The sequence below is a fragment of the Dermacentor variabilis genome, chromosome 10 (genome assembly GCF_050947875.1).
Source record: "Dermacentor variabilis isolate Ectoservices chromosome 10, ASM5094787v1, whole genome shotgun sequence".
Lineage (NCBI taxonomy): Eukaryota > Metazoa > Arthropoda > Arachnida > Ixodida > Ixodidae > Dermacentor > Dermacentor variabilis.
The window spans coordinates 67,971,026-67,983,268 of NC_134577.1; the positions used below are offsets into that span (position 1 = coordinate 67,971,026).

At 44.4% G+C, this 12,243-nt stretch overlaps 1 long non-coding RNA gene across 1 annotated transcript; it reads right to left on the reverse strand.

Moving 5' to 3' along the window:
- Nucleotides 1-1,413: 1,413 nt before the first annotated feature.
- LOC142559604 (uncharacterized) lies at nt 1,414-8,443 on the reverse strand. The gene is made up of 5 exons (XR_012823171.1): nt 8,355-8,443; nt 7,759-7,815; nt 5,067-5,168; nt 4,492-4,575; nt 1,414-1,684 (listed from the first exon to the last, which is right to left on the reverse strand). It is a non-coding gene; the product is annotated as an uncharacterized LOC142559604 (long non-coding RNA).
- Between the last annotated feature and the right edge of the window lie 3,800 nt (nt 8,444-12,243).

Sequence of the window (12,243 nt, forward strand, 5' to 3'; positions counted from 1 at the left end):
TAGACAGAGGTAGAGGTAGACAGAGGTAGAGGTAGACAGAGGTAGAGGTAGACAGAGGTAGAGGTAGACAGAGGTAGAGGTAGACAGAGGTAGAGGTAGACAGAGGTAGAGGTAGATAGAGGTAGAGGTAGATAGAGGTAGAGGTAGATAGAGGTAGAGGTAGATAGAGGTAGAGGTAGATAGAGGTAGAGATACATAGAGGTAGAGATGTTGGTAAAGATAGGTGTACGTAAGCTCAAAATAGATGAAGTAGGGAAGGAAATATATTGGCAATGAGAAACGTGCTTCTACTATGTCTTTAACCAATCGTGATGGGTCTCATGTTCGTCATGAGGAACGCTCAGCTCCGACCTGACAATATTCATGTCAAAATTCTAAAGGCTAGAAACTCCGTTTCTGGTCGCATTCTTCTGGCAATATTTACGCAGTCTATCCCTGAGGGGTCTGTTCTAAAGGAATTTATAACTCCGAAGGTTGTACCAATATTCAAGACATGAAATAAATGCGACCTTTCTAACTGTCACCCCATTTCACTCACCATAGCCGCCTAGCTTCTGGAGCACGTATGTTCACACATAGCTCAACACCTCGCGCACAGCTCATCTTTTTTATCCAAAACACTGCTTTCGTCCTGGGTTATCTCCGGTTTTGCTGGGTTGTCGCTTCTTTAATTCAATGAGCGTTCAGCGCCTTCGCGGCTGTACTAACGCCTTTAACAACTCGTTTTTACGTATTGCTATAGCGGAATGGAATAAACTATACCTAATTGGTGGTTCTCGAACGTGATGATGTAAAATTTTGTAGTTTATTATTCGCACAGCCTATGTAATTTTTGCATTAACTGCAGCTCACCTTTCTTGTTCGTTCAATGATACTTTGTCTTTCAATTTTACTTTTCTGCACCAAGCGTATTTATTTGTTTCTCGATCGCTCCGCCATGTGTATGCTGAGTGATATATTTTTTTTCAAGTGTGTATATAGTGATACGTGTTTAACCATATGCATCCCGATGCATTTCAGCTGCTTTTGTTTATTGGATGACTTCTCACGCGTTCTTCCCCACATTGTATTTTGTATCACTGGCCAATTTTACTGTATTCTGTATATGTAATAACCTGCAGCCCCTTTATGCTATACCCCATTTATGTTATATTCTTTAATATAAATAGATGATTATGATGATTAACTCAAGCATGGTAGGTGACTACTTATTACCGTCCCGCTTCGAAGGGGTTGTCAATAAGTCCTCATCTCTATCAAGTCACACAGTGGTGCTGCTAGCGCAAGTTATGAAACCACGCCCACTCAGAGAGTGTGTCTTATGCATCATTATCATTATCATTATCAACGCTGAGCCTGGGTTGTTGCAGCTACGCACGTGCCACGACCCTACGGAGCCACCATATCGCCGGTACTTCGGAACGTTTTATTCAGACACACACGCTGTAGCTTGTAACTGTCGGGCAGGAAGAAAGAGCAGTGGTTGCGCGGCGTCGATTAGATTGCAAGCCACATCCGGTGAGTTGGGCAGGCTTTCCCCAATCGTTTATGGAGCAGCGGGAGGCCCCCTCTTGTGAGTTGACCGCGGTGGTTGTCCCGCCTTTTTTTTCCACCCCAGCCTCCGGAAGGAGCACTTGTACTCATAGCACGTCCTCTCGTCGCAGCAGTCCTTGTCGCTTACGCACTGCGGCGAGGAACGAGAAACGCAAGGCGGTGACGACACCACCACTGCGCGTGTTCGTGGACACATATGGGCAGCAGTGCGCGTTTGTAACATGACTCGTCGAATATTCGTCGCGGGTCATTCGAAACGACGAAATTCTCAAACAAAGAGAGAATTTCTTGACATTTGTGAACTGATTATTCCATTCGCCATGGGTGTAGTCAACTTCTGTTGTCACCGTCATCATTAGTCTATCTCATTTCCGCTGCCGGACCGAGCGCCCGGTCCACACCGAGTTCCTCTACTGTCTAGCCACGGCTTACTGCATTCCATTCCTGCATCTTTTCAATACCGCCGCTTGCGATTATGTTCCTCCTGAGGAGTAAAACGACAGACTTAAATAGAGGAACTTCACCAGAAGCGCCACACAGGTTGCCTTTCACTTGCTATTCTTTAATAAACGTCCTAATCTTTCTCACTCTCTCTCTCTCTTTTGTCTCTGTCTCTACCAGCTTTAACACAACACGTAGAGTAAAATTATACCCCACAAAAGTAAGTACTATTTTTGTACCCTTACACCATAGGATGAAGTTTTTAATCGCAAAATGCCGATTAAGCCACGCAAATCTCTGTTTAGCGTTTAGTAGCGTTTCGCACACGCTGGAGTGGATTTTCAATTGCGAATGATTCAGCAAACAAATTACAAGCTAAATAATTACTGTGCTACTAGCTATGTTACAGCTTAACATAACAGTTCGTTGTTTGTTTGTTTTTACAGCTGCGTTCTTCAGTGCTAGAAATAAACCAACTTGCTTTAATATACCAGATGCGAATACGTTTGGGCCATTAGCGTCTCATACATCGACTACGAAAAACAGCTACGCCCGTACATTCTAAAAAATTGTAACACCCTTACCGTTTGGGCCTTAAAAAATTTTATAGAGGACGACAGCGGAGCTCTGACGAGACATGAGATGACAAAAGACGTAGTTGAAAACTATGTAATGATTTTGACAGCCTTGGGCGCACAGAAATATCCGACAAGAGAATTTCACAGGGAGAGATAGGAAACTCTCCTGTCGGATATTTATATGCACCCAAGGCTGTCAGAATGATTACATAGTCATCAACTACGTCTTTTGTTATCGGAAGTCTCGTTAGAGCTCCGCTGTCATCCTCTATAAATTTTTGTAAGGCCCTAACGGTAAGGGTGTTACAGTGCGACAAGAAAACACCCTTATGGGTGTAATTCTTTTTTTAGAGCGTACGCTCTCTTAACTTTGCGCCTTTCTAAATTCCCGACTTGTATAACGCTCCCCCTAAGAGGCGTGGATGTTTCGCAATGAAGTCGGGCACTTTCAAACAGCACTCGCGGACGGCACCCCAAGGATGGAATGCAAAAGGGTGGGGCAGCCGTTGCGAAACGAGCAACTCACCGAATTAAAGAGGCACTCAGACCGGCTCGCGATCTCTAGACAAATGGGACCACGAACGCGCGTGTCAAATATTATTCGACTCCTTGCACATGCGCATAATCTCGTACGACAGAACCGTCGAATGGCTCCTCTGCGGCTTTCTCATAAGGATCCCTTTATTATGTCCCGCCTATGACGTCACCTCCCCTCCCTCCCCGGTGTGAACTTTCGGCAAGAAGGGAAGGCGCGGACGTTAACGCGTCCTGCCAGTCCTACTATCGCTGCGTCGCTGCTTTTCGGTAGGTGTGCCAGACGACAACCTATATGATCGGTATTAGTACAGCGGAAACTAAGAATAGTTACTTTTTAAAAAAAAACGCAATAGCCAGGGCATTACTAGGGCGCCGCACCAGTTGAGCGCAAATGTTTGTTGAAGAATGGGGAAAGCAAGATTTGTGTTCTTTTTTATCTACACCGATATATTACTCAGTACACACGCACACGCGCGCGCACGAACACACACGCGCACACGCACACACACACCGCTACTCAAGCGCCTACAAGCACCATTGAAAAATATAAGCTGCATTCTCTTATCGCCGCATCGTACAAAGCTCCGCAACGCTTATCAATGCGTCAGCGGCGTGTTCTCTTGATGCCGCGAACATCGCATAGCGTGAAGTCCTGTATCGAGCTGCCGCCGCTGGTAAAGGGGTGCATCCGTTGCTATTCGCTTGGGAGCGCTTGAGTATAGCAGCGCGCGAGCGCGTATCTATTTCGTATTTTGGATGTTTCGCGCGCTTTCGTTTTTTCTCGGAAAAACTAACGAGCAAAGCTGAGCACTAAACAAATGCTTGATTCGGAGGTTATTTGAGGCGCCCTACAACTTTGTAATTGATATGTTTGCGACTCAAGCAATCATTAAAAGGTCACTAATTAAAAGTAGTTAATCAAGTAATACTTCGTGATGAAAAAGATACTCGCCATACGTACATACGACTACGGGTACTATGCAGTCAGTACGATTTGTCTAGAGCTCTTGGTTATTTTTAAAATCTTGGTCCAAGTTAACTGGGACACCCTGTATATATATGTTTGTATACTTAAATATTATAATTACAGCTACATCGAATGTTAACCAAGTGAAACCAAGACTTAACCAGGCTAAACAAAGCTTTCGCTTTGCATATCCAGGGTTAGCTGAGCTAAACCGCAGCCAACTTTTTGTTACCAGGGTTTCGAGGTCTAGGTCGTTAAAATAACGCAAGAATGAAAAATGGAAGGTGCTAATTTTCCTCTCAGTACTCCTTCAGGCATAGCAATTGCAGGCCCAGTGTGCCACGGAGAACGCCACCTGCAACAAATACTTCAGCCACGCCCATCAAGTTCTATGGCAGGTAATACGATGCCTACCGGCTGTGTGAAATTACTGCATGGTTTCCGAACGTCTTCCTTGGCTTTGCTCCCCGTTCGTAGTCGAGTTGCTGTCATCCTTTGCTTTAGAAGAAAACACAGTATGAGCACCACGTAAAAAAAAAAAAAAAACAAGAAACGAAAACAAATATATCTAAGGGGTGATTTTTTCAAATACCATTGTGCAGTTTAGAAATTTCAGATACCAGTGTTCACTCTCTTGTTCCTGATCTCTAGTATTGTCATTAGAGTTGACAGTTTCTGCATGTTGCAGAGCGAATAGGAATATATATATATATATATATATATATATATATATATATATATATATATATATATATATATATATATTCCTATTATGCCTTGCAGTAAATCCTCAGAATTCAACAGCATTTAGAAAAAAGAAAGGGGGGTGGGGCAGGGTTATGTGTACACACAAAAAGACTCTGACGTACAATTCTTCGTAAAAGGAGGTTCTATATTCAAAAAGGAAATATTACTTTCCGAAAAGTTATTAAAGTCGGCTCCAAACTCGCGCAGCGTGGAAAGAAGAAAAGAAATAGTCGGGTTCATACCACTTCCGTCGTTGTGTTCGATGCCCAAACGAGGGAGAGGCTTCCCACAACAATCCACAGCAACACTGTCATTTGCAGACCCTTTTTCTTTATAAGGATATTCTGTGGGCACGTCATAAGGCAATTAAAAACGGAACTGCATTTTAAATATATTCCTCATTTGCATGCATAATTACCTAATCATTGACTGATGGGTCAGTTGGTGCACCATGTTGTGTCGGTAAGTGGGATACGGGCAGAAAGAAGCGTTGTTAACAAGACGATGTTGCCAACATCGTTTCCTTACGCCCTCGTTCAACTCAACGACACAGCAATTAGCTGATCTTTTAGATCCCAATTACAAATAAATCGAACTCGCATTTAATCTTAGCCCGCTTCATTTGTTCGGCGCAATGAAGCGCTGAACAAATTTGAAGTTAAACAACGCCTAACATTAGGATGTAGCATTTTTTATGCAGCGATTCCGGCCATTCTCGTCGCTTACCCTCGAAATATTGCCAGTCGTGAGATGTTATCTGCAATTGTGTCACGTTGAAGCACGATTTTGTTTCACTGGAGCGTTTCACTAGGAGCCGTATCTGACAGTAACCACACAGCCACTACAGCGATATTTGTGAAACTCGTCGAAGTGTCACAAAAGTCGCATATTGACGTCCGAAGGCTATATATATATACCAGATTATTTATCATTTCGCCAATCGGCGATATCACTGCCTTGCACTCCACCGATCAAATCGATAAGCCTTCGAATTCGTTTTGCAGAAAAGCACCACGCCTGGAAAAAAAAACAAAACATCGTTGGTAGATTCGCGTCAGAAACAAAACGCTGATAGATTCATTAGCGGGGCGGGGGGGCGGGGGGGCGGCCATTTGGCCAAGCATTGTAAGCAGTGCGGGTGCGTGCCTGCGTTTGATACCACGTGTGTACTTGGTAGGGGAGGCACAAGGTGAGGGCCGCGAGATTTGTCAGGCATATCATATTGACCGGCAAGGTGATCGATAACTGTGTCAGTACGACATCACTTGCCTTGTCCAAAAAAGAAAAAAAAAATGTACTTGCAGAATATTACGCCTCATTTTGATTAGATTGTGCTTGTACTGTTTTAACCCTGTGTGTGCATGCGCCACCGAAATGTATATATGTACCTTCTCTCGCAGTAAAACCTCACTCGATGTTTACCGCTCGTCCTGTTGCCTCCTCTGTCTGTGTCCCTGTTATTTTCGCTAGTCTTTTGAGTAAAAAAAAAAAAAAAACATTAACACCAGTAGAACCGCAACTCAGACGCACGCGTCGTTGTGTTCCTCGTAAGCGTGTTTTTTTTTTATCAGAAAATATAATTCTGGTGTTATTACGTGCCCAAAGCCCAATCTAGCTGTGCGCCATACCGTTAGTGGGGGACTCCGAAATAATTTTGACCATTTGTTGGTGTTCCTAAATCGCATGAAATGCACAGAACGAGATCCTTTTCTTTCTTCTTTTTTTTTTTGGGGGGGGGACTCAACTCCCATCGCAATGTGTCTCTGCCATAGCCGAGACCGAACCCGCTACCTCCTGTCGAGCGTCCCTGACGCCGGCCTTTGCACACCTCGAATCCCTGCCAGATTACATTACTTTTAATTGTTCTATGCTTCGAGCATATAGCACAAGGAATGTCGTACAGCCCGCACATACCGTATGAAGCGTCATTCCTTCAGCGTACGTCGTAATAAACACGTTCTTATTTTTAAATCATGTTCTAACACGTCGTTTTCACTCGCATGGCGCATAAGAACAATTTAGCCTGCTAAAATCGCTCTCTGAAAGAGGCGCCAATTACCTGCGGCTGATATGGCAGTGTTCAAGCTGTTAAGATATTCACTTAGTAACTGCTTTTTAATTATTCAACTTTACGAAAACAGTTGCGAATGGCAACTTGAAGCCCGCTCATAGTGAAATTGCATCTTCTTAGCAGAAATCACAAGACAAGCCCATTTTTTTTTTGGCATATCCTTCTCGGAAATCTGTTAAAATACATTGGGGCTCAAGTTGTAAGAGCTTGCTTAATCTTTTATGGTCCGAATTTCTTTTTCCAGTCAAATGATAATTTTCTGTTACGTACAGTGGAACGACAGCAGAAAGGCAAACTAAAGGAAAATAATCCTGCTAGATTTTTTTTTTTTCGCAGTGAATCCAAGCGTCTTCTCGGGGTTCCCCCACGACCGAGCCATCTCGGCGGAGAAGGGGTGGGTACGACTCTGTACAATCAAATTTTTTTCCCTCTCTTTCTCTCTCATGAAACCGCCAAGAACTCAAGGTGTTGTAAACAGCGTGTCTTTCTTCAGACTTCCTAATTCAGTCATACTGGTGTAAAATGTGGCCACCCGCCGTGGTTGCTAAGTGGCTATGGTGTTGGGCTGCTGAGCACGAGTTCGCGGGATCGAATCCCCGCCACGGCGGCCTACTTATGTTAAAACAGAAAAAAAGAAAAGGAAAAGAACCAACGATGAATTCCCATGACCAAAGTTTCTGAACCCTTATTGCGAACTTTGTTTTTGTACGCCTCCGTTGTTTGTCATTTCCCTACTTCTCTGCCACCAATTTTGCAGTCGCCTCTTACTAATCTCTATTTTGGACATGTTCACTTTCCCCCTGCTCTTGCTGAACCCAAGGGCTTCAGGCCAGTGATTCAAGGAGGCTGCAGTCCTGTCTCACCTGGATCGATGAATGTTATGAGCGTCCCTTATGAAACGGGGCGGTGGGTTGCGCCACCTGTGAAGGAGAGACAGCGCCACCTTTCAGGAGCGATTTCTTTAGTTTGTTCGAATTAGGAAAAAAACGACTCGTAACATGCTGTAGGTTTCGATGGCGGTCACAGCACATACACATCAAGCGAAAGAACAGGCAGAAGGAAAGATCGCTGGCTTCCAACTCAACAATGGTGTCTGTGTGGTAAAGACTGGGTACTTCTCTGTGGTTCAACATAATAAAAGAAAACAATGCGAAGAAATCATACGTGCATCTTTTGATCATTGAAAAAACGCCACATTTACGCCACATCCAAGCACACATAAAAAGAGCGTGTAAAATGATTCTGCAGGTGACGGTAGTTCTTAGTCGAGCTCACAAAAGAACGCGGTTACTTCGTGCGTCACATGAAGCCTAACGTCAAGAACATGCAGCGTTTGCGCTGAATGAATAAAGTGTGGATGCCTGAAAAACACGTGATAAATTTTATCGTTAGCCGTGGTTGGCATTTAATTCGAAATGACGTCAAAATTACTGGTTCATGAGACAGTACGTTGGCCTACCTGATATTATATTTTAGCAAAACGGTGCGCTGAGCAGCACGATCCCAGAAGATATAAAACAGACTACGCGTGACTTCATCGTCATCTAAGTCAGAACGGCACTCTTAAGCAGCCGTTTCGTAAATGTTTAAGGCAGAACAAAGCCTAGACGATTATGCGATATGTATAATACGTAAAATTAAACAGTCTTGAAATGCATAAGCAAGAGCAGAACGTCGCAGTAAAGAAAGGTCTGCAACTATCGTAGGCGCCTCATTATCGCTCGGCCGTTTGTTTCGTCCCGCCTTTCTGCTTGGCAATTTCGCAGGCAGCACTGAACAAAATGCATACCAGCTGCGTTCGCATCTGGAAAACAAAACAATTGGTGCGTTTCCTCTGTGGGGGCGATGGGTATCCAGAAAATATACCGACTCGTAGTAAAGCTAACGTGCTTTCGAACCAGCATACTCTGAGAACATGGTCGTTGGTTGAATTTCTGGGCGTGTCTGCTGCATTGCGATGGAAGCCGAATGCAAAACCGCCCATATGGATATATTTACGAGCTAGTTAGGAATGCTAAGTGGCTAAAATCTTCATTCTCGTGTATATATACATAAAGCAATTCTTCATAGGATCCTTGAGTAGATAAGTTCTAAGAAGCGCAAGTGTACCTACCCCAACAGGCATTTAATTCGATGTTTCGACCGAGAACCGGGTTTCAGTCAGAGCGAGTTTCAAAGCACGGAGACTTAAGTTTATACATTTTCTTGAGGGCTGTTCCTATGGGCACAATTTTGGACCTCAACGTAGTGGCCTCAAGAGTAAATGTATGAATTTAAAAGTTTTTTTAACCCACTTTTGATATAAGGCCAGCCGACACGTCTCATTCAACGCTTATTTTTGTTTCTATGTGCCTCTTGTGTGCGTGTATATTTAGAAATGCGGAGTTCATTCTGTATTTAACTAAATACTCGTCGCGGTCAATGGAAGCTAAAACAATATTACGAACAACAGGGACAACACACGATCCAGTACAAATGCCCTTCCACAGTATACACACATCGTTGTCAAAAGAAACAAAAGTTAAGTTTACTTCATTGGGTTCGCTTGATTATTGTAGGTTCGCGTTTTCCATAAATATTGAAGACCTGTTTTATTCAGTACCACATGCGGTCTTGTTGCCTGCGGTACGTTCTTGTATAGAAGAAAACGGCGGTTTTCTGAATTCTGCAGGAATTTCTGTTGGCAATTTTCTAGTTTGCTCGAGCTTTATCTATGCTCAACTTTTTTTATTTACAACGATGTGTATATCCAGCGAAAGGGCATTTGTATTGGATCGTGTGTTTCCCCTGTTCTTTGTAATATTGTTTTACTTTCCCTTGACCGCGACTTGTAGCTCTTGTCCTGTGCTTCACTGTCTATCTTCTGTCCCGTCTTGGAATTGCGCTTACCTGTATTCAGTTGTTAAGCATGAACTAACTAGCCCAGCAACAAACTTTTGTTAACGTTCAGTCTGCAAAGTCGGCAGGGTTTGTGACAGATATCGCCTCCTTCGGCGGAAGTTTACAGTTTAATCGGTTACGCGTATTTTATAAGATTTACTCTAATAATCCTGTGTTTAAATAAGAGTTCTTCTTTGTCCATCTCACATCTTATCTCGCATCCATCACAAAATGAAGGGCGTGGTTCCATCAGGCAAGACAAAGTCTCTTACTTAATCATACCACTGACCGCCGACGACTGAACTGCAGAGCCAACTTTCCGCCTCCATCGCGGCCATCCGTGACACTAGAAATTTCAAGGTTGCCAAGGACTTCAACTGTTAACCACCACTCTTCTCGTCGTCGCCTCCGACCGCTTAGAATAGAGAAGTTGTATTCACACAACAGGGCAAATCATAATGCGACAGTGCGAAATGAATATTGCGACGTCATCTGCCACCTGCTCCTGCTGCGCTCACTGGGTCCGCGCGTAGCTATTCACGATGCGACAACAAAAAGTCAAGCAACCGTTGCAATTTTCGGCGAGAGTTCTATCCTGATGGTGAACCATTTGGCAGCGACCATTCTCAATCCAGTCAAAGTTGCTCTATAGATTTCAATGAGTGCAACAGACGCGCTGTCAGCTCGGTGACCACGATTTAACACGCGTACAGTGTTGTGACGTTCTGACGTGTTTAGGCTGCACCCATATATTTAGTTAAGCTATATACGTTACGGGTACATTCATATTAACTGCACAACGAATACGGCGGCTAGAACAGACGACAAAAACCGTCTGTTCTTTTTTTAGTCCCCGTGTTTGCTACGCAGTTCATATGAGTCAGTGCAAACTTCTCCAGCTGTCAGTATACTTCTGTCACATTAGGGCTAGGTTGCACGCGTAGGCGTCTGCTTTTCTCAGCTGTCGTCTGGATACTGACTGCCAAGTCATCCGGAGCACGTCTTCAGGGGACTGATTTATCCGCATTCATGTCCGTCGCGTGCATGCGTAAGTAAAGGCTCATCAATTGAAGCAAATATTTGCATCACACCACCCGCCTATACTTCAGTGAAATATTTCTTGTTTGGCATTATGTTCAAAATAAACTTTATTTGCCTACCATAATGACGTTTGTTGCTGGTCAGTCGTTCGTCTCTCTCCTCGTGCGCACGTGAGGCTGATTCCACCAGACTGCCTAATTACAGCCCTGGATGTGCGCCTACAAAGTAATGTCAGTAAGCGCACCACTGCCGTGCATTATCAAACAACAAACGATTAAAACAGTACTGTTATACAGGCGAAGCCAACAGGCAACGGCCGAAGAGTCAAAGGAAGCCATCACGTTAAAACGGATACTGGGGCTATAACATAACACACGCAGTAAAGGATGGACGGGAAGGGGGTGGGGGAGCGGGTATTGTTCACCAGCTGTTCTTAACGCCCATATTATAAAAAAAAGAGATATGCCCATACTTCACCATTCATATTGAATCCATAGTGGTGTATACTAGGAAATGCTCTCGCTTTCATCATACGCCAATCGCCCCATAAAGAAAGAAAGCAAGAAAGCAAGAAAGAAAGAAAGAAACGCCGGCAGCCGTTTGCTCTCCGAGTACCATGTTTGGCTCGCTAAGCACTGTTCCTGTAGAGTCGGATGACATCAGTCGATACCGGAGTTGCTCGAACTACAAGGGTTGCACCTGAACCTGTAAGTACGGTACCGTTTTCGGTGCTCTAAACCTTGCGCAATGCGGCCGCCCAAGTAGCAGGGATGCCAAACCCTTCACCACCGCTAGTCATTAAAACCAGAACACGTACGGATCAGTGTCCATGGGGACAGAACCGATGTTGCGCTGGCTACCAGCGTAGCCAGCGAACGGCCTCAACAGATAAGGGAACGAGAGGCAGCAAGCAGGTGCGAACTGAAGCGCCTACTTGACGGCTGAAGCGTGCATCAACAGAGCCGTACTTTCGAGGTCACTGCATGCTGCCGACACTTGGCGATTGTTTTGCGGGGATGGTAACAAATTAATCGAGGCGAGCAAAGGACGAGCACAGAGAAAACGAGAGAATAAGGGTTCTTTTCTGTGGCCCCATCGTCTGCTCGAACTTTTTGTTCATTTTATTGTCAACACTCTCAAAGTCTATAACACACAGCAGAGAGGAGCGGTTTGACATATGCTTTTGACACACCTAAAGTTAGTACTGTCGGTGACAGCAGCGATGAGGCTAGAGGTGGTCCATTCTGTACCTTGTGCGCGGGGTGAAGGAGGTGACGTGAGCGCTCGGGTGTGAAAGGCAACGAGCTAACTGTTAACTTGTTGCCATGAGTGGCCAACAAGTCCAGAGATCAATTTGATTTATTCGAACGCGCATGCTGTTGCCGACTCGAATTGGACCCCGGGAAAAATGTAGTTTCGCATGAAGC